Raw genomic sequence first — 27312 nt, 5'->3', positions numbered from 1 at the left:
AGATGGAGAGAAAGGGTAGTAATGAGAAGAGCAAAGGATTAAGAAGAATGAGAGAGTAAGACAGACAGCGAGGGAGAGAAAGACACAATGGAAAGCAGAGAGAGGGAGAGCGAGAGAAAGGAAGAGTGGATGACTGAGGCAGGGGGGGGGGGAAGGTGCAGGAGAGTCGGAGACATGGAGAGTGACAGACAGAAAAAGATGAAAAAAGAGATTTCCATGGACACCATAAATCATGATATTCTCCCAAATGTTGCAACCTATTAGTTAGCATGCTAATCTTGGCACCAGTGCCACCACCTACATGGGACTCAGGAGGTGTGGAAAGGGTAAAAATGACATGAAGCCAAAGTAATCACACCCCCATGTAATATTCTTTTTTATTCTATCCAATTGCAAACACAGCCCCCCCATGCCTTTCAAACCTTATTCCTGTGGTAGAACATGAGTGGCATGTAAAAATATTGGAAAAGTTGCAATTTGGTTTGTGCTAAGTGTGGGGAAGACAGGCGTGATTTCTCGTGGGTCGAGAGGCATCGATCGCAAGGCAACTCCTAAGCTGGGCCGAGTGGCAGGTGGCATGTTGGTCTGAATTAGACTGTAAAGAGCTCTGGCACCTGGATCAATCCAGGAGCTTATTTAGAAAACAATTATCTTCATTACGGAGATGGCTTTTAATCCACAGCCTCTGGCCTGACCCCGGGACATGGGCGTTAGCGCTGCAGATTCTCCGCTTCTCTGCTGTCCTATCAGGTACATGTGGAGCAAACTTTCTCTACTAATGAGTCGATTGTATTGGAAGACCATAAAACAGTATTGCATTTTAGTATGCAAATTTTGGCTACACTAACATTGTAGCGTAAAACCAGCATAATCTTGTTTTAAACATATCATGGCAGATTTCATATCCTGTTAAATTATGACTGCTTCCTGTGTCTGTGATGTCTGTGACAGTGTCACATTTGTTGTTCATTGCATCTAAAATTATGAAAGTAGTCATGACAAGGACTGACAAACCAGATCATCGGACATCAACTGTCATGATGACTAATCACGGAACAGTGCATCTGCCATCAGATTTTTATGACATGGTTATGTTGGTCTTTTTAAAATAGGGTTCAAGTAAACTGTATTCTGTTGTTCATATGCTCTTAAGGTGTGGTTGACAGAACATTGCTTGTTGTGATTTTGTTGTCACTCCTCGATTGAAAGCTCAGAGTAATGGCCTCACAGTGTGTGTGTGTGCAAACAGCTTGAGTGGAGCTGTGAGCCCCTTACGAATGACCTGCGAGAAGCCAGCAACGTGAACACACAGGAAAAGGCTTCCTGTTTCTCACACCTGCGACACATTTGATGGCTTTCCACGAGAGAACCCTGAACATTGTGTTGATTAAGGAGTGCAGGTGATGCTCTTCCACAGTGTGAAGAGGTGTGTGAGTACTAAACAAATCGGAGTGTCGAATATGTTTTGAGAAGCGACACAATGCCTCGTTAGGAGCCTATGGTGCGGACACAGGAGGGCTGTGTTTTAACTTAGGGTTACTCATCCTCGTCTTTTAGTCCAACGGTTGGCCTGACAGCTGTGGAAGCATAGCGTGAAGAGCACCTCCATTAACAACCCCCCCCCCAAAAAAACCCCGCTGTGAGCGTCGTTCATTGGAGTCAAGGTGAAAAAGGTTTGTTTTGAGCAAAGAAACAGAGCAGTCATGCCCAGACCCCCCCCTCCCCACACACACACACACACCATAACTCCTGACTCCCCCCTACTTTACTGAGAGAGCTGTGGAGATGAGCAATAGGCAGTAGAAGCTCGGTCTGAGAAACAAACACAACACATGCCTTGTGCATGGCCATACATGAAGGCTTCCACACGACTGGGATTTTGAAGGCAAACAAATGCGGTTTAATGTGACAGTGATACATGCGCCAACACCACAGAGTTTGGCACGAAGAAGGAGGTGCAGCTGGCAAAGAACACAAGGTGAAATGAGGTCAAGCACAGATGTGCAGTTTTTTTTTCTCCTCCTCATCTTCCTTAAAGTGCACACTTAGAATATCACTCTTTAATTTAGGTTTTACCTGGAGCAATGCAACTAACTGGAGTTAATATGCCGAGCAATTATTCTCATTATCACTTTGATTCAATCTGCAAGCTTGTTTTGGCCTGGAAATAAAGGCAAGCCTCTGGTGGATCTGGGCAATTATATTAAGCAGTGTCTCTTCCTCTCTCTCTCTTTCTCTCTCTCTTTCTCTTTTCCTTTCCCTTTTCTGAAGAGGAGCGCTGTAGACGACACATGAACTCAAGGCTACAGAGGATTAAGCAGCCAGCTCAGCCTATTTGATTTTAGTGGTAATTTCCCATAGCCATATATGGATACCCAGTGGCCAGATATTGTAAGGGGTGCAGATTCACTTTTTTAATCTCCAGGTCCTGCGCTAACTGATCTCTGATGGCCTCCCGCTGTCAGAGGCAGTGACACAGCACAAAGGAATTATTCATCGAGATTATTGGGTCCTTCAAGGATATTACTCGAGGTCCGCTTGGTCTAAGCGGCGGTAAGGACGAATATAAATTCATCTGAGGGAGAGAAATGAAAATATGCAGAGATTTACAGAGATGGCCAGCCGACATAACATGTGAGTGGATGCACATATCCAGAACTGCTACACATGCATGTGAGCACACACACACACACACACACACACACACACACACACACACACACACACACACACTGACACACTCACACATGCATGCAATAAATCAATAAGCTAGGAGGTCACAGCGGTAGGTGAGTTGACTTTATCCTTGAATATCTCACTGACCTACTGCAGGGTCAAAAACATCAGAGACGCCTTTTTTTTCTCTCTCTCTCCGTCTCCCATTCAGTGCCACTGCAGCAATGAAGTGTTGGGCTGGAAGCTGTCCTCGCGCCAGTGGTAGAGGTTACACTGCTTCCAGACAACCAGACATGCACACACTTAGGGAGGCCATAAATCCTTCGGGCCCGCAGACATGCAAGGCAACACGGAGTGCAAATCAGTATAATGTCAACTCATGCAAAGCGAGTCATACCCTCTCCTCAAGTGCGCATCTCCCCTTGCTGTCTCCTTCCTCCTCTCTCCTTTCCCTTTTGCCAGTCCTCTTTTCATTCTTAGGTCTGGAGTAGACCTCTCAGATATTTTTCAACAGTGCCCACCTGCTAGACCACTTTGGCTGTTATGCTGCTCAGCTCTGGAAACAACTTCCTGATGGAAGTCCAACTGTAGTCAGCTTCAAATCTAGGCTAAACACCCATCTCATCTCATGATTTTTGTCAGATTGAATGCGCTCTACTTTTCATTTATTTATTTTTCTGTCTTCTTTTAGCTCCCTTTTAATATTTTATTTTTTCATCTTCTTTTATCTCTTCGTTTTCAATGTTATTTTATCTGCTCATTTGCAAAGCACCAATGTGTATGAATTGTGTTATATAAATACGCTTGCCTTGCCTTCTTCTCTCTTTTTTTTTGCTCTGGGAAGCAATTCCAAGGTGGTCAGTGAGGTCAGTGTGAGTTCAAGATCCCATATCACCACCCAATCCTCCAGGGACCCGGAGCCAACCCCCGCCAGCTGGGCATACTGTAAATGGGGTTGAAGATACGTGTCAGTCCCTAACCCCCCAGCCCCCTTGGACCCCCGAAAGCCTCTCACCTCACCTCTGTCCACATGGCTGAACCTAACCTGTAGCCCCCTTCCTCCTCCTGACCACACACATCTCCACCTAAATCACAAAGATGAAGTCATGCGTCCAGAGTCCTCAACAATCTTTCCAGCCTTAAAAAAGAAAAAGAAAAATGCAGCAGTGGAGGTTTGTCGTCACACAGTTTCTCCCGCCCCGGATTCCATTAGTATTCTATGGCAAGCGTCGGCGGTGACATGCCATACATCACCGTCACGAGGAGGCACTTCCCTGCAGCACTACTGCCCCGGGAATATATGGAGAGCAGTTCTCTTCTTCTTTTTTTTTGGTTTTAACACCCCTCCATGCGTCCATCCCCAAACTAATCGGTGCCAGGAGACAAGACGTGAGTGACCCTTCCCACCAAACCCCCGTTACCCCAGGAGTGCAGGTGGGGTGACAGGTGCGGTGACAAAGGTGCACCACAGGGGTATTTTGAAAAGGGGGTGGGTGAGAGGTGTGATGTCGGTTCTCGTTGTGAAGTCGAGCTGGTCGGTTGGCAGAGACTGAGTGCCCTTGACTCACCTTGCAGGCTTTATGTGGCTTTTAAGGTGGGTGTAAATTATGGTGATGGGTTTCCTCCCAGCCCAAAAAAGAAAAGACCAAAAAAAAGGAAAGCTGGTCTGTTTTACGTTTTTTTTAAGCTGGACTGACAAAGCACATGCTATGTTATTACAGCAGGCTTTGAGGACAGACACTAACTCCAACATACACCACCGACTCTGAAAATAATGCTGACATTCTTCCTGCCAATCGGTGCCCAAATGAAAAGATAAACCCAGTCACAATATACAAGGGGAGAAACAGCCATTAAAAGCAAGACAGCCCTTGTGCTGTGGTCCTACATGATCATGTATGATCATATCATATATGATTGTTCTTCTGCAGATGAAGGAGTATGAAAGAGTATGAAGGATTCATCCGGAAAGGTCGGAATATGAGGAATATGAGGTCGGAATATGAGGAAAACAAACAAACAAAACTTGGTGTCAGATGGGGTTATAAATTCAATTTACACTGAGACCATGTCTGGCAATGTGGCATCCCCACACATGGCATTACATATTAAATAAGCAAAATAAAAAGTAAAAAACAAAAGGCAAGAAATACATTAGTTAGGTATGTAAATTACTGTATTTCCAGTACAACTTTAAGCCCATGTTTAATACTTTCTTATTGGAAGTTGTTTACACTGTTTTTCTATTTCTCATACACAAATACGCAAAACTGAGAACACTGCTCTTCTGATTTCCTTGCACCTAAAAGAGGACAAAATCTCTGTTTTCACAAAAACACAGGGTACAGCCACCATAAACATGGAAGCTGAACAAAGATGGTTACTGGGGTTCCGTGTCCCAAAGACTACAGGTCAGGCTCCAGACTCTGTGTCTACCATGGCAAGTGCAGCTGTGAGGATGTTTGTGAGTATGTATGTGTGTGTGTGTGTGTGTGTGTGTGCATATGCGTGTGTGTGTGTGTCTAAGACAGAGACGTTGGCCTAGTTACCATACACACGCAGAGGGGGACACGTTCGACTGGAGGCAGGGGATGAAACCTGGGTAAGTAGGAGGAGACCCAGAGGAAGAGGGGAAGGCGGTTAGGCAGGTGTCAAATCTGAAATAAGGCTAAAGCTTAATCATCTGGCACACGTGCAGAGGTGTGTGTGTGTGTGTGTGTGTGTGTGTGTGTGTGTGTGTGTGTGTGTGTGTGTGTGTGTGTGTGTGTGTAGTGATGGAGGAGTTCATCGCATTTCAACAGCCACTCAAATGTCCAACATCTTGACAAATCCAGGCCCTGGGGAGGTTTTCTCACAGTGACCTGTGACCTGCCTGTGCCAAACTCTACAGGACAACATTTATTACCGTAATGATGCAGATGGTTGCAGCCCATTGGACTCACTGTGGCAGTGTTTAGAGCAAATAAACAATTTGATCCAAAATGCTCTTCAAATTAAATATGCATATGAGAGATTATTGCGTGGCAACAAAGAGAAGAGGATTTGATTTAGTGAAGATTCTCATACCTTCTCCAGCCATATCAAAGCAATCAACAATCAACAACCTTTTATCATCTTAAACATATAGCTAGAAGCAAGGGTTTGGTGTCCCAAAAAGGCCAAGAGAAGCTCATCCATGCTTTTATCTCCGAGGGGGGGGGACTTCTGTAATGGTCTCTTAACTAGACCATTAAAAAAAGACCATTTAACAGCTGCAGCTACTAGAGTTCTATCCAGGACCAAGAGAACAGAGCACATTACTCCGGTTCTAAAATCTTTACATTGGCTTCCAGATAGGTACAAAAGAGATAGTAAGTGCTGCTCCTACTGTAAAAAGGCCCAGATTCCATCTCTGATATGTTTAAAGAAGAAGAACCGAGTGAGGCTCTTTGGTCCATTGAGTAGAGCCCAGAGTCCAAACTAAACATGGTAAAGCTGCATGTGCTGGAGCTGTTGTGCTGCATGCAAATAGGACAAACTGCTTGAAGATCTTAGAGGTGTGCCATCTATTTAAAATCTTTCAATCCAGGTTCAAATTATGTTGTTTTTTAAGATTTTTTTTAAATCTTTAGTTGTTTTTCACTTTTAAGCAGTTTTAAACTTTTCTTACTTTTACCTTTGGGTGTTCCTTTAGCTTTTATTTAAGAGCACATTGAATTACCTGAAATGTGATTCATGAATAAACTTGCTTTGCCTTGCCATCAGGTCTATTGGGGCACGACATAGCAAACATGTCAATAGGGCACGACATAGCAAACAGCTCTGACTCATGGAGAAGGTTGCACCACTCATCAGATTATCCTTTCGCTGAGTTGTTCTGGGCACACTGAACAGAGATTATGTGATTCCACTGTATGCTTATGGATCAGTGGCAGAGCAAGACGCTCCAAGGTCGTCAGCTCCGTGGATCGCTGACAGAAGATCCACCTCTGAAACAGTGCGGCGTGATCACAAAGCACTACAAGCGCTGCTCTGGATAAGTGTGTGTTAAGCGCGGGAAATGCAAATGATATTTGATCGTCTCAGCGGCTCTCTCCCTGTGTGTTTTTGAAAATGCTCTCGTATTCTGGGTGTTTAAATCGGAGTCGGGAAGAGGCAACAAAAGAGCCCCCCGAAAGCTTGTATTTACCCACAAGCCCGCAGGAAAGCAGAAAAACACCCAAAACACACACACACACACACACACACGCACACAAAAAACGAGGACATGAGAGGAGAAACAAAACGCAATGAAGATGTGAACAGAGGGGAAAGACAGAGAGAAAGAGCGGGGGGGGGGGAGACGAGACAAAGAGCCCCCACAGCTTAGCAGTCTGCGGCGTGTGTGCGAGGCATCAGCTAGCCCCACTCTCCTTCTCGCCTCCCTCTCCGCAGCCCGGCTCAGGCTCATCTCGTCTCGTCTCTTCCCCGCGGCGGCCACTAGTGGGCACTCTAACCCCACCGAGCGAGTCTGCTGCTGCTGCTCTGTAGAGGACACGGACACACCAATGGCACGCGAGATACACAAGAGAGAGAAAGGGAGAGAGAGAGAGAGAGAGGAAAAGAGAGAGAGGGAGAGAGAGGAAGAGAGAGAGAGGGAGAGAGAGAGAAGGAGAGAGATGAGCGACACTGGGGGACAGAGCAGAGCCGTCAAGATGGCAGGGGGCGAGGGGGGGGGGTTGTGAAGAAATGTCATCCTTCTGAAGGTTGCGAGGTGGTGGCATAATTAATTAATGTTTTGATTTGGTGGCGTCTCACTTTGGTGGAGTGGGAGAGAGTGGCATTTAAAACCGGCTCTGGTCATTAATGGCTGCAGGACTGTCATTAAAAGCGTTGTGTGTATTAATAAAGATAGAGCCAGAGGAGTAGATAGATGGAGAGAGAGAGAGAGAGAAGGAGAGAGAGAGGTAGGGTGATGAATAAAGAAACCTTTGGGAATGACTTTAGGTTTTTCAAAATAGTGTTGAGGGAGAGACAGAAGAAAACAGAAAAAAAACAGTGTGAGAGAGTGCAGGAGGATCTGTAAAAAAGTAACAGAGTAAGAAGAGAGAGAGAGAGAGAGAGAGAGAGAAAAAGTGGGGAGAGAGAGAATGAGAGAGAAAAAGAGAGGGAAGAAGAGGGATGAGCTCAGGTAGAATTGACTCCCCTTCCCTCGTTCCTTGGTGACCGATGAGAGGGGGCTCGGATTTAGACTCCCCATCACTGATCTATTATGTGTTCGTCGCCATGCCCCCTGCACTTTATTTCTCTCTGGCATGAAATATCGGGGATAGCTCAGTAGCCATCCGAAATTCATAGCCCATAAAAGTATTTTATGACTCGCATTTTATATCAAAAAACTGTTTTTTTTTCCTTCCTGTGGATGCGAGTCACATGTTTCCTACATGTAAATCAACCTGCGACCCAAATCTGTGTTTCAAATCAATGAGGTTTTGTCAATTGTAATGTTTATTCAATATTTATCGCTATGGCATGTCGTTTTATTGAGTATTTTACATTAGAATTGCCGTAATCAGACATGAAGGGGAGCAGCTGATTGATATTATATCTCTGCATAGATCGACAATCAAACGCTACACACACTACTGGCAACACCTTTTCAAAAATAAGCTCTATTTATGGTCTTCGGTCGGCTCTTCTGCAACACCCGGCCCGCCTCTCTAAGAAAACTGTGCTCCACTCCAAACGTGGGCTAAATAAATAATTAGGAGAGAAGAATCCTTCGGATTTTCGCAGTTTGATTTCATCACTTCCAGCCCAACAGATAATGGCTGTTAACAAGAGCCTTGTTAAATGAGTGATAAGGGAGGAAGATGATCAGGCTTTCCATCATCTCTCTCTCTCACTCTTTTTCCCTTCCCGTCTCTCTCTCTCTTTCTTACTCCTGTGTGCCCTCTCTCCCACTGGCTATTTCTCTGTCTTTCTCTCTCTTCTTCTCTCTCTCTCTCGTGCTCTCAGTCTTGTTGGGTTGCAGCACACTCTGCCTGCAGTGCTCTGAGCTCTGGCAGCCCTTTTTACTCTGACTTTGGTAAATGTCTGCTAGCTTTTCCGCAGTCTCAATTACCAGCCGAGGCAATCTGCTCCCGCAACCACAGGCCTCTCCAGGTGTCACCCCCGAGGAACAATCTGGAGCATCTGTCCTGCTCATGTGTGTGTGTGTGTAACAGGCAGGGGTGTGGGGGGGTAAAGTGTGTTTGCAGTCATGTGTCCAGGCGGTGTGCTGTGGAGTGTGTCTTGGTTTTTTAGTGCTTCAGGGTTTCTCTCTCTCTCTCTGAATGTGTGTGCATATGTGTGCAAAAGGGCGTGTGAATGTGTTGTAGGTGTGTGTGAATGTGAGCAAAAGGGTGTGTGTATGTGAGAGATGAGGGAGCAGTGCTGGTTTGGAAGACATTTGCTCTGTCAACATGGCTAGCATATGCAGCAGATATTTGTAAGATCATTGGTTTTGTTCATGAGGATTGTGTGTGTGCGTGTGTGTGTGCGTGTGCGTGTGCATGTGTATGTGTATGTGTGGTTTGCATGTGAGGAAAGCGGAAAAGAAAAAGGAGATGAGTTTGAGGATGTGTTCAGCCAGTGTACCATCATGTGTTTGTAAGAGATTATCTCAATGTACGTATGTACGCCTGTGGGCATACGGAAGTGACTGCATGCACACAGCTACTGTGTGTCTGCGTGTGTGTGTATCTTTGTGTGTGTATGTATGTATGTTTATGTATGTATGTATGTATGTATGTGTGTGTGCATCTGTATGTTTGTGTACCTGTATATGTATGTGTCTGTATCTGTACGTGTGTGTGTGTATGTGCGTGTGTGTGTGTGTGCATCTGTATGTGTGTGTGTGTATGTGCGTGTGTGTGTGTGCATCTGTATGTGTGTGTGCATCTGTATGTTTATGTATCTGTATATGTTTGTGTATCTGTATATGTATGTGTCTGTATCTGTACGTGTGTATGTGTGTGTGCGTGTGCGTGTGTGTATGTGTGTGTGTGTGTCTACACGTGTCTCTGCGCTACCACACAGCTCTGCTGAGCAGTTGCTTCCCCCTCCAAAGACCTTGGGTCAAAAAACAGCCCCGCTTTCGGACGGCCCACCTGTGGGCGCTCGGAAAATTGCTCCGCCGCCGGTTCGGCGGGTCAACGCCGCCGACGCTCCCGTGGGGCCGCGCCTCCCCATCTCAGCTCATATTGGTGAAACACAGTGGTGTTAGCGGGGCCAGATGAAAAACCCACCAGGATGCCGGGCCGGCTCGGTTTCCATGTGAAAAATGTCATTATCGGCCTCAAGATGGAGGAGCAGAGGGTTCGCAACACCCCGTGTTTACGGTGGCTGGCCGCTGCCCACACACTTTCAGCCTCACTGAAAGGCTCAAGCATGAAAAGTCTTATATAGAAAAAAAAAACATTCTAATCCACTAAAACACGTCTTGAAGGCTTAAAAAAAATGGTTGGTGATACACACAGATCTACACAGATATATGAACACTGTTATGCAGCATGACATAAACATTTGGACATTTCTAGTTTATTTAATGTTGATTGGTTGAAACCAACAAATTCATTCCTCCTAGTATCAGACTGTATATACGTAGTATAAAACCTCAGATTAGTGTTGCAATGAGTTTGTGGCATTTCTTTGGTTGCTATATGAGATTGGATGTTTATGTGCACACCACTGCGTCTTTGTGTGTCATTGTAATTCAATAGCAAAGTCAGGGAGGCAATGTCAAAGAGGCAGTGTCAAATTGTAAATCAATTCGCCATATTAAGGGTTATGAATGAAGTGCAATTGCTCGCTTTTAGGAATCTCACAGAATAGTCTGTGCATGCGGTCACATTTTCCTTGCCAAATATCATTCAGGCTTACTAGCATGCCTCCTTAATTCCTTATACTTTCCTATTTCCCCAGTAGTCTGGCTGTCTTCTTCCATCGAGACGCATTTCCAATTCCCATACAATATTCTGGGGAAAAAAAGAGCCCATTCTGGCTTCCGTTGCTAGAACTCTCCGGTCTTGTTTGGGGGCACCAATCGATGCGAGTCCTCTGAGCATTTCCACTCCGGCTGAGGAGATTGAAATCCTGTGATCTCATTAGACTAAAACAAAGTTATGCATTTTCCGGCCTAACATAAAACGATCCTCAAGAACCAGAGGGAGAATTGGAGGGGATAGATGGAAAAGGGAAGTTGTGGAGGCTGCAAACGAGGGGGAAACGTGACAGTAGATCTCTGTGGAAACCAAGTTTTGTGTTACTAGCTTTGATTCTTCTTTTTCGGTCTCTTAATCCATCCTCACGAAGTTGATGCTTGCTAAAACTTGTGTGTGGAGTGATTTAATATTATGCGGGCACTTCAAATCTGATCTAAGATGATTTTTTCCCCCCTACCACTCGATTTTTCACAAATGAAAGCTCTACCCTTAATGACTGTCATGTTCGCAAACAGCTACGAAGACGCATGGCCTTGTCGGCCCTCGTTCTGCGGCGGAAACTAAATTTATGAGTCTGTGTGAATTTCAGCCCTCAGCCAAAGCCTGCGTATGATGCATGAACTAACATGCACACACAGCGCACAGTCTGCATAACCGAAGCAGAGAAAATAAATAAAAGGCTTGACGTGGCAGCCAAGAAGCAGAGGCGTGATCCGCACGCCTGTTCACGTGCTGCGCTGTAATTGATTTCTGAGAGATGACAAGTTATCCATAAACGTTATTATGAGAACATGCTGTGGGTTTTTTTTTCTTCTCCTAAGGGACTTTGAGAAGAGACGACAGATTCTTCACAGACAATACCAGGTGAACATCAATTGGACAATGGACCAGTGAGCACTATAATTCAGCCCAATGAACAATAAATAAAGGATTGATTTATAGCGGTTGGAAAATGTACATGGCAGCTGTATGGATTTGATATATGATGCACAGTGGAACTGAGTTCAATTAGGAGGAATTTCTGGTTTTTGATAGTCATTGTCCTGGAGGCATACCCAAGAAAGATGATGTCTGTATTGGATTTATGTTGATTCATAAGAGTTGTTTTTATGCTGTTTGCAGTGTCTTCATCTTTCATTTTTGCATCATTTTTCATATTTCCTTTGTTGGTAGGATATAATGATACTGAAACAGAAAAAAAATGACATGAAATAACCACTAGGGACTATTGGCGATGGGAAGTTGAACTATTTTTTCTGGGTACGTCCATGTTGTGTTGGAGAAATGAACCAAACAATAGGCCAAATTGGTGTACTGTCCCTGCAAGTGAGGCTTACAAGTAATTTGACTTGATAACTATTTCAAAGGAGACCGATTAGTCACTGGGTGAAAGGCACAGGATAGGTCGACCACCATTTCAGACTTCTTCCACCGTAGATTCCACTAATTATTCTGAATTATCCCAAGTATTGGCAGGTTCTCTGAACTTTGGGTGTTCGATAGCCAGACATATCAATTCACATTTCAGAACTTTTGCAGACAATTTATAGGCTCATTTATTTGGCTGACAACAAGACATATGGCCCCACCATCACTGACCGCTTATGACCTCCCCAAGACACTTTGGATGTTGACCAGTCAGTCATCTGTTATCATAGATCACTTTGAATCACAGGACCAAAAACACAGGTGATGGAATCACTGCATTCACAAAGGAGTTCTTGCTTGTTTTGATAGTTAATTTTTGATTGGATTTTATTTTGGTGTTCTCATATTTGACATTTTGACATGCACCTGTCACATGTATTGATTTGATGATGGACGTCAAATGATTTTCTTTCGCCTTTGAAATAATCCATCAGAAAATGGAGGCCTTTTGAGATACTCTTCACTCTTGTATAGATGCTTGCTCTTTGAGCATACATCCTGCAGGTTCAAAACTTGAACTCAGCCTTATTGACAGTGATGGTCATGCACTTAAATGTCACTTTCTTCTCAGGTTTGTTGCGCAACTACTCAGGTTAAGGACACATTCTATTAATAATAGACTGTGTGTTGGATTGGTGTGGTATTGGGATGATATCATGGGAAATTTCAATATATTTTAATAAGGAAAACTTTCAACAAGAGGACCTTACATTTCCAAACTAATATGACATAACTTAACTTTCATTCAAGACCTTCAACTCATCTTGTGGAAAAACAGATGACTGGTTGTTCTAAACAAACGTGCCTGAAAAAATTATAATTATATGTTTGGTGCTCCAGGAGAATGGGGGGGAAAAGGTGCTAAAACAGGAAGGCAGTCCAGGTATTCCAAATATTAGGAAAAGTAACGAGGAAGGAAACATGAAAAAGCCTTAAGTGGCTATATTGCTACAAAGCCAGCATGTTTCGACCATAGTTGCTCTTCATCAGGGCTTTAAAAACAGACAACATGGGTGTGGTCTCACCTATATAGTCACAGCAGTCACATGACCCAGATAATGATATGATAGCAAATAGACAATAATGAAAAGAAAAAAAAACGCATGAAATAAGGTTACCCGGAAATACATACACAGGCCCTACATCACAAATGTAAATGGAAGCCTACGTATATAGAAACATGTATTATAGAAAACAGGTGAGGTCTACACCCTCATTAAGACCAGGATACTTACAATTAACTACTTGGAATTAATTTTGAAACTACACCAACAAAGTTTTACACCAAAAACAAACCATATACTTTGAACATTAACTTTTGCTGCAGTACTAGGGATCCAGCACACACTAACAGAGAAAAAGTGTTGGTTGTCATGGTGAAAGCATATTCGGAAGTGGCATGTGAAAGTCTTGGCTTTGAACGAAGAGTGGGAACTCTTTGTCTCCTGAAACATTTTCTTAAGCTATTGCCTTTTTTTTCTATCAAGGATTTTATTGTAAGGGGAAAAAGAAAAATTTCAACAATATGGTTCTCTGGTGTTGGTGTGCTGCTATCTGTCAATGCTGAGTAATGACTTGGGGATTTGTAGATTTGGCCTTTGTGCTCAGTTTCACAACAAGGCGTATTTGATTTGTCCCGTGATTGCAGACAAACACTTCCTCAACAAATGTGTAAATGTTAGTGCAACCACATTGTTTCACTTGTCACCTGTGTTGTTTATTATAAATAATGTTAGAGGAAGGTGCAACATATGTGTCACCTAAACACCCCACCCCACGCCGGTCCCGTGACAAGCCTGCTAGATAACAAACCTCAGAGTAAATCTCCAACTTACAAAGACATAACAGTTTTATACATTAAAAGCACAAAAGCCACATGATCACAGCATTTCACCTTTGTGGTACAATTTACAACCTGCATATATTTAAGCCTTAGTTAATTGGAATGGCCTTTCCAAGTAATGAATGTCACGATGTCATGTTATTAAGAGTGCCACGTAAGTATCTATTCTGCTATTTTTCCCCCTGATTTTGTGAGAACCCCCCCCCCCCCCCCCCACACACACACACACACAGTAATTGTCCCACCCCTGTTGGAGTCTGTTCCCAGAATCCTCCTTCCTCCGTGTTTATGTGCTTCAGCACTAATGCACCGAGGCACACAGGGCGGAGAATGAGATCAGCATCCGCATCCCATAATCACTTTGCCAACAAAGAGAAAATCAAACACGGATTATTAAAGAGGCTGACAATCACCAGCCACACAGACACATTTTCACTTCATTCAATCCGAGCTACACATCACCCCAAGTGACTGGAATCTCAATATTTTCTGTGGGGGCATATAAAAGAAAGAAAGAAAGAAAGAAAGAAAGAAAGAAAGAAAGAATGTTACCACACACAGAGAGAGAGAGAGAGAAGAACCGACACAGCAGCAAGTCGACCATGAAAGCAGATTATCTGAAAGAAAGAGTAAGTATATGTTCCAGTTACTGGAAAACACTTCCTCAAACAGTGGCAATGAAAAAAATTCTGCAAACAATCCGACGAATAACTGAACCGTAATATGATATGTTAGAGGAGGTCGAACAGTGTCTGTGTAGTTATTATATGTCACCTGTCATTTTACTATGCACTTATTTTCTAATGCAAACAGATAATTATATTCCAAGGTCCTGGGAGACTGCAGTGTGCTATACTGTATGTATTGTTGACACAGATCTGAAGGATAACAAAGAATCAAGACCAAAAATCTATTTCCATAATGACTAATGCTGCCACACTTTATATCAGCTAATTTTAAAATGATTTCATCTGGAAATTTTCAATAGAAAAGAGATTGTTAGACTGCCAATCAAGCAGAGCTGTGTGGAGTGGATTGGGTGATGACAAGAAGCACTTTTGAATATGAAATCCAATAAAATGGCTGCTCTCAAGGAGGTTAGCAAATGTTCAGTATATACATATGTGGTTTAGATTGCTCTCCAGTTATATAAGAATTTCACTCTCAAAACATCATGTCTGAAATGTCTGATAAAGTCTGAAAAATATAAAAGTAGGAAGGATTAGACTGGTTTCTACTAGATGTTCTATCTGCAGTCGGTGCTATCAACCCGGAACCAATACTCATCTCATTGGCCAGGATATGATGGCCCTTTAAGGCTAGTTTGAGGCCTCTGATGGCCAGATATGGTAAATTATGGATGATGTTCGGGAACATTATGCACTATTAAAACAAAAAGCGTTGAGTACTTTTTTGTCAGACAGTGAGAACAGTTTGAGTTTGTTGGAGGTTGAAAGAGATAGCTTGGAAAGAGGTTGCAGAGCTACACATGGCAAATTCTTGCTCTAGCCTTTTCATGCATGATGTCCACATGTCCATTTAAAATTTGAACTATACACATACATACACAGACAACATAACCTTAAAAAGACATGATTGTCATAATTATTATCATCTGTGAATTCATAGGCTACTCTTTACTCCTTTGTTGTATGGTGTCCACATATGTTTTTTTTGGAAAAAAAGGATTTCAAATGTAGGACAATTTTGAATAATAAGAATAAGACATTTTTTGGTCATAATTCGTTCATGAAAGGGCCAGGCTAGCCTTCTCGGAGGAACACCTGCATTTCAGCTGATGCTGTGAATTAGCTCTGCAACTCAAAACAGGTTTTATGCTTGCCTTCTCCCCAATCAAGTTTCCTCTTTCTTTTCCACCATCTGTTAAGGTTCCCCAGAGTTGAGTTTTCTGCGGTTGGAGCTAGTCTTGTAGCCATATCTGTATTATTTTGCTGGTGTGCAGTAGAGCCATCCTCATTTTTGTCAGGTTTCAAATGTCTATAATGTCAGGGTGACTGAACAGTGATAGCTTAAATTGACTATCAGGATGAATTTAGAGATGTTATTTTAAGGTCAAAGAAACCGATATTTTTTAGGAACAGCCCATTCCTACTGTTAGATAAACCTACAAACCTAAATCTAAATTTCACCCTTTAGGAGTTGTGTTTGTGAGTGAGTCCAAAGAAACATAGAAGAACACATATATGCTGAGACAATACATTACAAGACACACAAATAAAGGAAGCAACTCTGGATCAATGAGGATCTGAATGAATTATACAAGACTATATCACGGAATACTTGAGTCAAACACTATTTGAGGTATTTGGTAGTCACTTCTATCAAAGGTGACATACAGGGACACCTTTGCAGCAGTCAGGAATCGAACCTGGGTGTCCACTTACAGGAAACTGTCCACTGTTCCACCACGCCCCATGCCCTATCACAATGCCATCATGAAATATGTGATCCCTCCCAGTAGGAACTATCAGCAAATTGCTATATATTTGTTGGATCACACTTGTTTCTGGTATAGAAATGTCTCTTCTATGGAAAAGTCAATGCAGTTGCTTTTGGAATAGGGTTTCATATGGGGAAGGCTGGTGACTTCTAGTAAATTCTTCTTGATGCAATTCTCGTGAATTCCAAGAGCAAATGTGATGACTGTCGGCACATTGCAGGAATAGGACCTACCACTTTGTGGAACATCTTTAAATGTTTCAAGTCAAAGGTAAATTAATTTCCATTAATTAACTGATAATGCCCCCCGTATCAAATTGCTTTGGACCAAAGAACACACACAAACGCAAACCGATAATCTTGAACTTTTTCTTTTTTACTTCCAAGGTGATCCATTCCGCATTAAAAAAAAAAAAAAAATGCACTGTTTAAATTTCTCCTGAGCCGCCGCCACCACCTTCGAATTCTAATCTGGGATTAAACCTCTGGAATGTGAACTTGGCATAATTACAGTTCCACCAGGTGAATTGACACTGCTTAGTCAAAGGCCTTTTGAAGTGTGATGAAGCATGATGCTGAACAAACACACCAAACTCCGAGCCTGCCCTTCCTCTCTATTTCATCTTAATGAGATTTCAGGCCTTGCGTAATTAAATAAGACCCACGTACAGTGACACAAGGTGACACAGTGAAATGCAATGGCTGGTCACTAGTCGCACAGGGGGCTCTTACTGAGTAAAGCAAATTACTACCCCGATTACTGATCACACAGCTGCTGATGATCTACTGTCTCTGCACGTTGAGTTGGTGGTGACATTTCGTTATATTCTCTGCTTTGTTTGTTAAACAAACACGTATTAAGCCTTATTTTTTGTACAGGAGAATGCTGACGTGGTTTTCCATTCTCGTTGCAAACTTTCACCAGCCAAACCCTATGTGACGTGAGTTCAGGTTGCCTTAGTGATGTCCAATTGTTTTTTGTAGCTGAAACATAATCTTGGCTGTCTTTGGAACAGATTTATAGCTATAGTCACACACACACACATGCACACGCACACACACACACACACACACACACACACACACACACACACACACACACACACACACACACACACACACACACACACACACACACACACAGACACACATACACACAATCACTTCCACCCACTTACAAATAAACACCTGCACATACGTACAGACACACATACACACTCAGACAGCTTTTTCCACATTCAGCTCTCACCTCAATTTTGCAGTTGTGCTCTTTCCTCACCATGGAAGTTTACCACCTGGCTGATTTGAATGAAAACCAATTTAAGCGTGCTTTTCACCGAAAGAGAGGACGACCTCTCAGCATCCACACTCCATATATGCGCCACAGGTTTTGGCAGGTGAGGTCGTGATCTCGTGACGTGATGTTGTGATGAAATCTGTGATCCAGCATGCCAAGAAGTGCCTCTTCTAATGAAACCTTTACTAAGACTTTTAAAAATATGTTATGCTAATCAAGTGTAAAATGGACACATTTTTCACAGATACTTCACATATTCGAAACTACAGTAAACATGAATATAGTGTATGTATGTTTGTATTTATGTATAAATGCCAGCGTACAAAGTGAGCATGCATGCATGTCTGTGTACCAGCAGCTGAGAGAGAGTGGCACAGTTTTTGGGTATGGTCTCCTTCATCGCTTCAGGTGATGCAGTGGTGCCAGCTCTTTGTGAGAAGTCGCATGTGTGACGCTCCATGCATGGAGGGGCTGCACGGGGGCCAAACGCCCTGGAATGCGATCAGTGCACCGGTCTCAGCAGATCTGCATGAGGAACAAAAGGAAGCACACACAGCTCGCTGGTCTTGAGAAGGCAACACACGTGGCAACGATGATAAGCATGTTTGACAATTTGGGTGGGTTGCACTGGGTGAGCTTGACATACACAGACAAGATGTGTATACACACACACACACTCTCTCACACACTGTCTCTCTCTCCCACACAGCTACACACACACACCTGAAGATGCATTCAACCCTTTTACCCACTCACATTCCCACATCAACGCTAACCCACATACACACACACCACAATCACACCTTCAGACGTATATATCTATGTAGCCATACGCATTCCCACTGAAAGGGCATTCCCACTTACACACAGATTCATGCTCTTACACTTTAACACGCACCCACATGCTCCGTAGGGACGAACTGAAGATGTGTTAGCATGCTATGCAATCTGAGTGCCTATGCTTAGAGGTGAAATTAGGACCTAGTGTAGTACATTATTTGCCACATCTTAACTCATAGTCTGTCATCTCTACACATACGGCTTCGATCAGGATCCATATAAAAAAACAATTCCACCTCTCCTGACGCTTGCTAAATGGCTCGTGAAGGTTTCAGATACACCCAGGGAAAAATGTCAGGCAACACATAAATATACCGGGTCCATCACATAGTAAACATAGACAATCACCAGTGTTATGACAAGTTACAGACATTATTTGCATGGCCTCAGCCACTCTCATCCAATGCATGAAATTGCTGCATGCATTACAAGGCATAAAAGGCGCACTGTAATACATTATTACTGTGACACAGCGTTATAAACATTACAACGCACTGGAGGGGGAAAACATATTTACTGACACTTCACCAGTTCAGAGTGAGACTCTGAAACACTGTTGAAATATTGGGTCTCTGGAGCGTTTTTTCCCCCCTTCTTTTTGTTCCTCTCCTCTGTTTTTTCTGACATGCCTCCCACCGCAAAGCCTAATGACTTTTTCGAGCTTTTAAGCGTCTCTACGTGAGGGACTAGTGACTTTGATGTCTGACAATGAAACATTTATCACAACTAGCATTTCTCCTTGTGCGACACCACTCCCTCCGAATGCAAATGTGTTGCATCTCTCTCTCTCTCTCTCTCGTCTCCCCGGGCGGCTGCTTTTTGTGCTGGAACAGTGGAGCTCCTCCGCTTAGATCACAGAGCCTACGGAAGAGCACCTTGCTTTCATTCATTAATTACCCAAGGTGGGCTCGCATTTGTCAACGCCAGCGCCAATTATTCCCGCCGGATGATGTTGAAGGATGAAGAGACGGCAAAGACGGAAAATCAAGGTGCCATCGTCCTCTGTCGAGAGGCATGGGAGACGACAAGCTTGGTCTTTTGAGATTTACGGGACTTGAAAAGACTGCCACAGGTGATCGCAGTTTCATCAGTCCATGCCTGTCCAAGCCGGGTAAGGTGTCCAACGGGTGGGTCTAATCAGACTTGTCAGTCAAGTCTTGGCTTCAGAAGAGGCCCTCCCTACAAAAATCACACTGGGATAGCTTAGCATAGTTTAGCAACGCGTCAAAGACATGTCACTGTCAAAATCAAAATGCAGCAGTCTCAATTGATCTATTTTCAAAACTCAGTGCTTAGTTTACTTAGAAGAGCTCTCTCTCTCGCTCTGTGATTCTTGAAACAGGTAAACCACTGTGGATGCACACTCTTACTTTGATGTAAGCAAAAAACATACGCTGCATATGTTGATGTAGACATACGTTGTCACTTTGGAAGGTGACCTCATCTTTTCAGTATGTAAGATACACCTCATATTTCTGTGTTTACAATCATAAAACTTGATCATATTAACTGTAGTCTGTTAGAAAAGTGTTTTAGGCAGTGTTTGATTTGATCTTGCCACCCAACAATGCACATCAGCAATTCAACAGTCTTAGTATATACCCTCGGTTCCAAAACTGGGGTACGCAAAGTGGTTCAGGGGGTACGCGGGGAGAAAATGTCAGCGATAACGGAAAACGGACGGAATTCGCGGAATGTACCCTTTGAAACAGAATTGTAACTTTCAGACGGAAACATCATTTTGTGCATCAAAATCGCCCAAATCCCCCTGTATTTTGCCCTGCAAGTCTGTATTTCTTTCTAATAAACACAACAACGATCGCAACGATGAACAAGCATTCATTAAAAAACAAAACCACTGAGAAAATGTCACGTCTGTGCTGAACTCCGCTCCGGCTACGCCCCCCTGTTCAACGGTTGACACACACACCTCCGCTACAGCCTGTAAAATTAATTTGTAGCTGGAATTTGAATGTGTGAAGGGGTACAGGACTGTAAAAAGTTTGGGAACCACTGGTATATACCATTCAAAACAAGTGTACTGAAACTCTCATATGTTCTTCCGTTTACTACACACAGCCGTGTTGTAGCCTGTGATTTTAACCAACGTAAGTTTAAAGTGAGACACAATTCTTTTTTTTCAGCTGCCTCCCCCATGACCTTTACAACTGCAGACTAATTTGTGTTTTCGCATACGCTGCAAAAAAAGATTTTCTCTGCATCCGGAAGGACAATCCTTCATCCGCCCTTTTTTTTCTTTTGTTAAATGAAAGGTGAACATTTAGAATCACAAAACACTATAGCGTAACAAAGGAATAAGAGAGAAGCACTTCGAAGAGTAACAAGAAAAGGAATTAGAGAGCGAGAGTACTGGAGAGCATACCTGTCATGTTGAATGAGGGCATTAATCTTAGGTGACAAAAGGTCACACGTGTAAAGGATTTACTCTTAATACCAGGATTCATCAGTGACTCAGGATGTGGCCATCAGGTGTAGTTCCTAATCTCATCAAACTATATGGCTCCCGTCTCAAGGTCTTGGACGATGTTACCCGACGTTATTAAGGTCACGTTTGAAGGCGTCTAACCGTCCCTCGCTGTTCGGTAAGTAAGCCCCCTTTGATATTCATTTGACTTTCCCTGATGCTGAGTTCTGTCAAGATGATCAAGCAAATTAAAACAGGCCGTGCAGGCATAAGATAAGGGGCAATGATGACCAAGGTCATATGACATTAACACTAATCCGAGATGCTTTGGAATTCTTTTAACACGTAACTTCCCAAGAGTGGCGTTAGTGTCACCCCTTTTTAAAACCGTGCCTGAGGTCCGAAAACTGCTGCCTCGATTCCCTAATCATAGCTTCACTCTCATTCGAATGCTCGGGGGGTCACGTTTGTCCCTCCGAATCATTATTTATGTTCTGAAATTAAAAAAGGAGAATTAGGCAAGAGAGGGAGAGAGAGAAAGAGAGAAAGAGACATAGAAAGAGATGGGGAACAGGAGGACGGCAAAAAAGAGAGCGAACCCCAGCTGAAAGGAGAATGCATAAACCTCTTTATACCAGCATGTCACCATCAGGCAATGGAACTATAACTCAAACTTACTGATTATTCAAAGGATGTTGCACAGCAGTGTCCAAGGACAGAGCCCTGCTGGGAACCCATGGAAGCAAGGAAGCAAGGAAGCAAGGAGTAGGGCTGGGAATTAATGAAGGAATGAGACCACTCTTTCTCACTCTCTTTCTCTTTCCCCTCCAGCCCCTGCAAGAGAAAAAGAGAAAAGTGAGGCGCGATTTCTTTTCTGTTCGTTTTTTTTTTTTACCTCATCGTAGCCACCATCTTGCTACTTCGTAACATCCAAGACCTGTTTGACTACTACATCCATTACGCCGTGTAGCAACATGATGTATGATTGGGGTGCACCTGAAACCAAAGGAAGGGTCATTGAGATTAATGCTAATGCGTTAACAACATTCGTCTGTTTGGGCTGGCTTGACAAATGCAATGTGACAAATACAGGCGTTAATGTGATTTATTTCCACTGGAAGAAGAAATATCACAATAATGGAGTAGCAACCATACTATTCTTTAACCGCACAGTTGATCAATAAAAAGACATTTTGCAGTTATTAATCTATTACTCTTGAGTGACTATTAATTGCAAAAAATTCACTATCAGAATATAGGGAGTCTAAGTGAAGATATGAGGATATTGAAAACGTCATGAACCCATAAAAAACAAACTGCTATTTAAATAATGGGAATATCTAACTTGTGTCAAGTCAAAGCAGGATAATAACTCTACCTTGCCTCCTGCTGAGCGCAGTCTGGACATTACCATTTAAAAGAAGTTTTAGCAAGCATGAATAGTGATCTCCCAAAGGGAGGGGGATTGTATTTTTATTTAATACATATCAGTCATCTCTAAATCGTCTGGGAGACATTTTTAAAAGTCCATTGTGATTTCACAGACATAACACAGTGTGTTTTAGTCCGTGGTGATTTCACAGACATAACACAGTGTGTTTTTGTAGCCTCATACTCATTTACTACCGACATTAAAACTCAGCAATGTGTAGACCTCTGTAGCTTTTGGGCTCGTGTCAATTGACCATAAACTATTAAAGTAAAGTAGATAAAGAAGACTTAAAAAAATGAATCATGCAGCCCTCTATTAAAAACGGTTAAGAAAAAGAAAAAAGACTACTGATTCATAGTGATACCATCTGGACATTGTATCTATTGTGTTAATAGACAATGCATGCGACTTGAATAGTGCAAAATATACATAACTATTCGGACCGATTGTTCTGACATCTGACAAAGTAAAAGATCTGTATAGGTTGTCTGGTTTTCCCATATCATGTTTTTTTTCATGATTTGACAGCCCTGGCAACACATCACATCACATCTTGTCACCAATCTTGTCAAGGTTGCCAAAATCAACCTCTATGACAGCCGATATCAAATGGAATAAGTATGTATTTAAGTCAGTTGTCATGGAGAGCTTTTGATATAGAGAACTGTCTGTATAAAAGGAACTTCTATCAGAGTTATCGGGGGGAAACTGGTCCAACACCCAGAATATACAAAGTATGCGCTGCCATCCTCATTCCAGCTGAGAAACAGTCATGGGGAAAAAAGTACAATACAGTGTCTGAGGATGAATATACAGTCTGTTGAACAATCTGTTCCATTTTCTTTTCCCTTTACAGCAGCTCTGCAAATTAAATTAGTCCAGGTGAGAAGACATGGAAGCGAACTGTAGTTCCGTCCGTGAGACTTTTCCAGAACAGGTTCCATGTTCATCAAGACTTGATGAAAGAGCATCACCATGGAGACCAATATGGTTAAGCATTTTAATATGAAGGCATTTCATATTTCATTCTAACAATTTCCTCCAAAACCTCCGGTACGTATTGAATAATCTTTGTCTGCACCTGACTGCTTTACACAGATCGATGTATTTCAGTCAGACCTCGCCTTTGTTTTAAGTGTTTATGGCAACAAGTGTTCTATAAAAACCTTCTCTAACCCCAATTTTGCTTTAACCTCATTATCACTAAGGACAACAAACAAAATAGTGGCAGACTATTTAAAGGGGCATTTGGAGGTTCACCGCATGCTACATAACACACACACACACACACACACACACACACACACACACACACACACACACACACACACACACACACACACACACACACACACACAATAACCACAGGCCCTTTTAATCAAGACCAAAAAAAATAAAACATAAAAATAAGCAGGGGTGAAAATAAATGAAGGCATTGTGATATGCTAAATGAGTTCAAGAGAGTGTCACTGTCACCTATTACAAGGGCACAGATGCATTTAAACACTTTGGGGGAGAGAGGGAGAGAGAGAGAAAGGGGGGGGGGGAGAGAATTGATTGAACAGATCCAATGTCCCGCTCATCTCATTAGACTCATTTCTCATCTGCCCCAGGTTAATCACCACACACCACACACACACACACACACACACGCACACACACATACCCACACATCATGCTGTTGTTCCAGTTACATCATAATTAGTGCAGCAGGAAAAGCAATCTACAGCTTATGAAAATCAGCACCCTTCCCAATGCCCCCACCACAGCACACACACTTACTCACATCCCTATACCACCAGGGCTATCACCTTTATTACTGTTTCCATCTCCTATAGTGTGTACCCCACCACACACATACACTGCACACACCCATACACAGACTGCCTCCACCTTAGAGGAGACCGCATTTTGGGGATTGATGTAATTTATTTGATGACTGCTGTCCTGATGACCCTGCACACCCTATTGATGGTGTCATTGGCGCGTGGCCGTCTGAGAACCGGGACAGGAGGATGGCGATGGCCAATGGGAAGCGATGCAGAGCCACGACAACCCGCTCAGACCCGCTGCGCCTTTGTCTTTCCCGGCGAGCAAGGACGAACGCACGGGGGGGCGAGAAATTAATGACCTCCGGTGGGCTAATTTCTCCACTTGTGCTCAAACGCGCGAGCGATTCCTAGGACCTTGCCACCTCTCGCTAGAGTCCAGAGGGTGATTAGCTGGCCAGTGAGGCAGGCTGGCCAACATGTTTGTTTTCTCAAACCCTAATATTGAAGTGTCCCGGATCGCTGAGGACACAGCTGATAGTTAAATGGTCTTGGGGACAAACAAGGACCCTCATTATTAGAGAGATGGTTTAGATTAAAATAGATTCTCTGAAGGCATTCCATAATAGCTGTCTTGACTTAGGTTGGACAAAAAAAAGATACACTATGTAAGCATGACCATTAATAACTTAAAGTTGTGTAAGGGAGAGATGATATAATATTAAAAGAAAAGTATGTGTGAACTTGTATGATATGAACAGTAATGTCATCTCAAAGGGCAAGAAAAAACAGCTCTAGAAACTTAAGGTCCATGGGACTTTCTGCACTTTTCCAAAAAAGACTTTCAATGCCATGCATGGAGTCAATTATTGTACATTTTCTGAGGTGCAAAATCAAAAGAGTGGATCTCATTTGTTATGGATAGCTTGAAATTCAACATCATTTTTTGCTTTTATCTTTGTTATAACTGGTTTAGCCTTGAGTCGTGCCTTCGGCAAAGAGATGGTTTCATCAATAAATCAAACTGCACTCATGTATAATTTCTTACTTAAGGTTATGGGAGAAATGACAATGCGTAGACACACTTTGTACCTATGAGAAGAGTAAAAATGATGCACTGGTTAACACAAGTAGAAAGTGATCTAAAGAAACAAAGCGGTTGTTTGCAGTTTTGTCATCAGAGCGTGAAATTAATCACATTTCTTTGGTTCCTGAGATACACTCTCTCTCTCTCTCTCTCTCTCTCTCTGTGTTCTGCATGAGTAGTATATGAAGCAAGTAGAAAACCAAGTAGGTCAATCGATTTTCATCATTAGTAGGACCCGTGGAGTTTACAGAGACTACAGTCTTAGGCAAGGCAAACCTCGTGACCTACATATTATTTGTATCGAACTTGCAAGCTGAGTTGCAGAGAGTCTGAGAGGAAATACTAAATGATGTTTTCAGGTTTCTCATGTTTCAGGAGAAGAGAACTGAGAAGTAAAGGCACCAGTACCCAAGTCAGCTGTAGATAATGCCATCTGCAAATATTTGCACTTATTTCAATCAATCAACTGTGAGACTTCCTATGCACTTAAACATATAGGGTTTCCCTACAGGGAATAGTGGCTTATAGCTAACACAGTGTGGTCTGCAGAGCTCTGGCCTTCAACAGCAAGGTCAGCATGTGGTCGCATAGGCAATATCCACATTTTAATTAGTCACTTCAGGAGAGGTTTAAGCACAGAAGAGATAGGTGGATCAGATGGAGAGCAGATTCCTGATCTCTCCATGCTTCCTCGCTGTGACATTAAGGTGATGCAGTAAAGCCTGTGAGTAGTGACTGTTGTTTGTTCAACAGTCTGAAGAGCATTTTTATCATGGTCTTGTTTGGCTTGCTTGTATTTTTCCACTGGGCGTGTCATTGTGTTGAATCTATATGGCTATTTCTGTATATGGTTAGCCCCAAGGAGCTAAACTTGCACACAATTACATGTAGGCTTCAGTCACAGAAACATGCATCATTGCCAGTCCACCAACAGCATGGTGTCAATCATACACCATTTATCATCTCATCCAGAGATTCTCTGCTCTTTCATAGTATATGGACAACATTGAGTTTCATCACGAGGAAGTTACACTTTCGAAGTCAAACTGTCCACATATTAAAACAGAAGAACAGAAATCTGTATGGTTTACTCAGAAAACAAATCACTGTGTTTATTTTCTGTAGAGTATGAGCCATGAACATGATGTGAATCACATACTGTAGCTTTCTCCTACAGAACAGCATCTAGACTGCAGATCCTCCGTAGTCTTCCATAGCATGCAAACTGAGTTTGAGAGCAGCCTCTCTGAGAGCGGACCTTGGAGATGTCACTGAGCTCCAGCCAAATCTGGTCAGGGATTCGTGTACACTTTGATCTTGATCTCTTTGAAAGGAAGTGCTGACATTTTGACCACTAGGCCTTAATCAGATTCAATACCGTGGATTCCAGTCTGTTTGCTTATTAAACCTTGTTTACATAATTGGACATATCAAAGACTTCGATGAGCTATATTAGCTGGCTTGCATCTCATTTTGGCAGAGATTTTACACATGAAAGCCTCTTTTCCGATTAGATGTGCAATGCAATATTTTGAATCACGCTTAAAAACACATAGACCGCTCATAAGAATATGCTAATGACTGAGATCTGTGTAAATTTGCGGATGTGCCGTATATATTTTAGAAGTGGCTCCATCAAAGGCAGAAATCTTTCTCTTTTATTGCTAAAAAATATTGTATCCTTTTCATGCCTCTTTGATTAAACCTGGAATAGCCCACACATCCATGTCCAGGAGCGTGGCATGAGGAAACAGTCATAAGGATCCTGAAATGGAACATCAGACTTGGGACCAAAGACCAAGCGGGACCAACGATAGAAATGAAAAAGTAAAATCAACACAAAAAATAAATCACGTAAAAATAATATCAACATTAAAAACAGCAAAGTAAAACATATTTTAATCAGCTCTCTTTAGCTAACAATAAACCACTGCCTAGCTGTAGGATATCCCAAGTGTTTAAAACACACAAGCTTTTATGATTGTTTCCAGTAATAAATGTGATTCTGATGAATGGCTGGAACCATGGATGTGAATTGTTTTTGAATGAATAAAATGTTTGCAGCGAAGTGCTTAATGGCCCGTTTTGCAAGTATCATTAGACTGTAAATCC

This window comes from Clupea harengus, chromosome 21, assembly GCF_900700415.2.
Source record: "Clupea harengus chromosome 21, Ch_v2.0.2, whole genome shotgun sequence".
Lineage (NCBI taxonomy): Eukaryota > Metazoa > Chordata > Actinopteri > Clupeiformes > Clupeidae > Clupea > Clupea harengus.
This window is presented reverse-complemented; position numbering follows the sequence as displayed.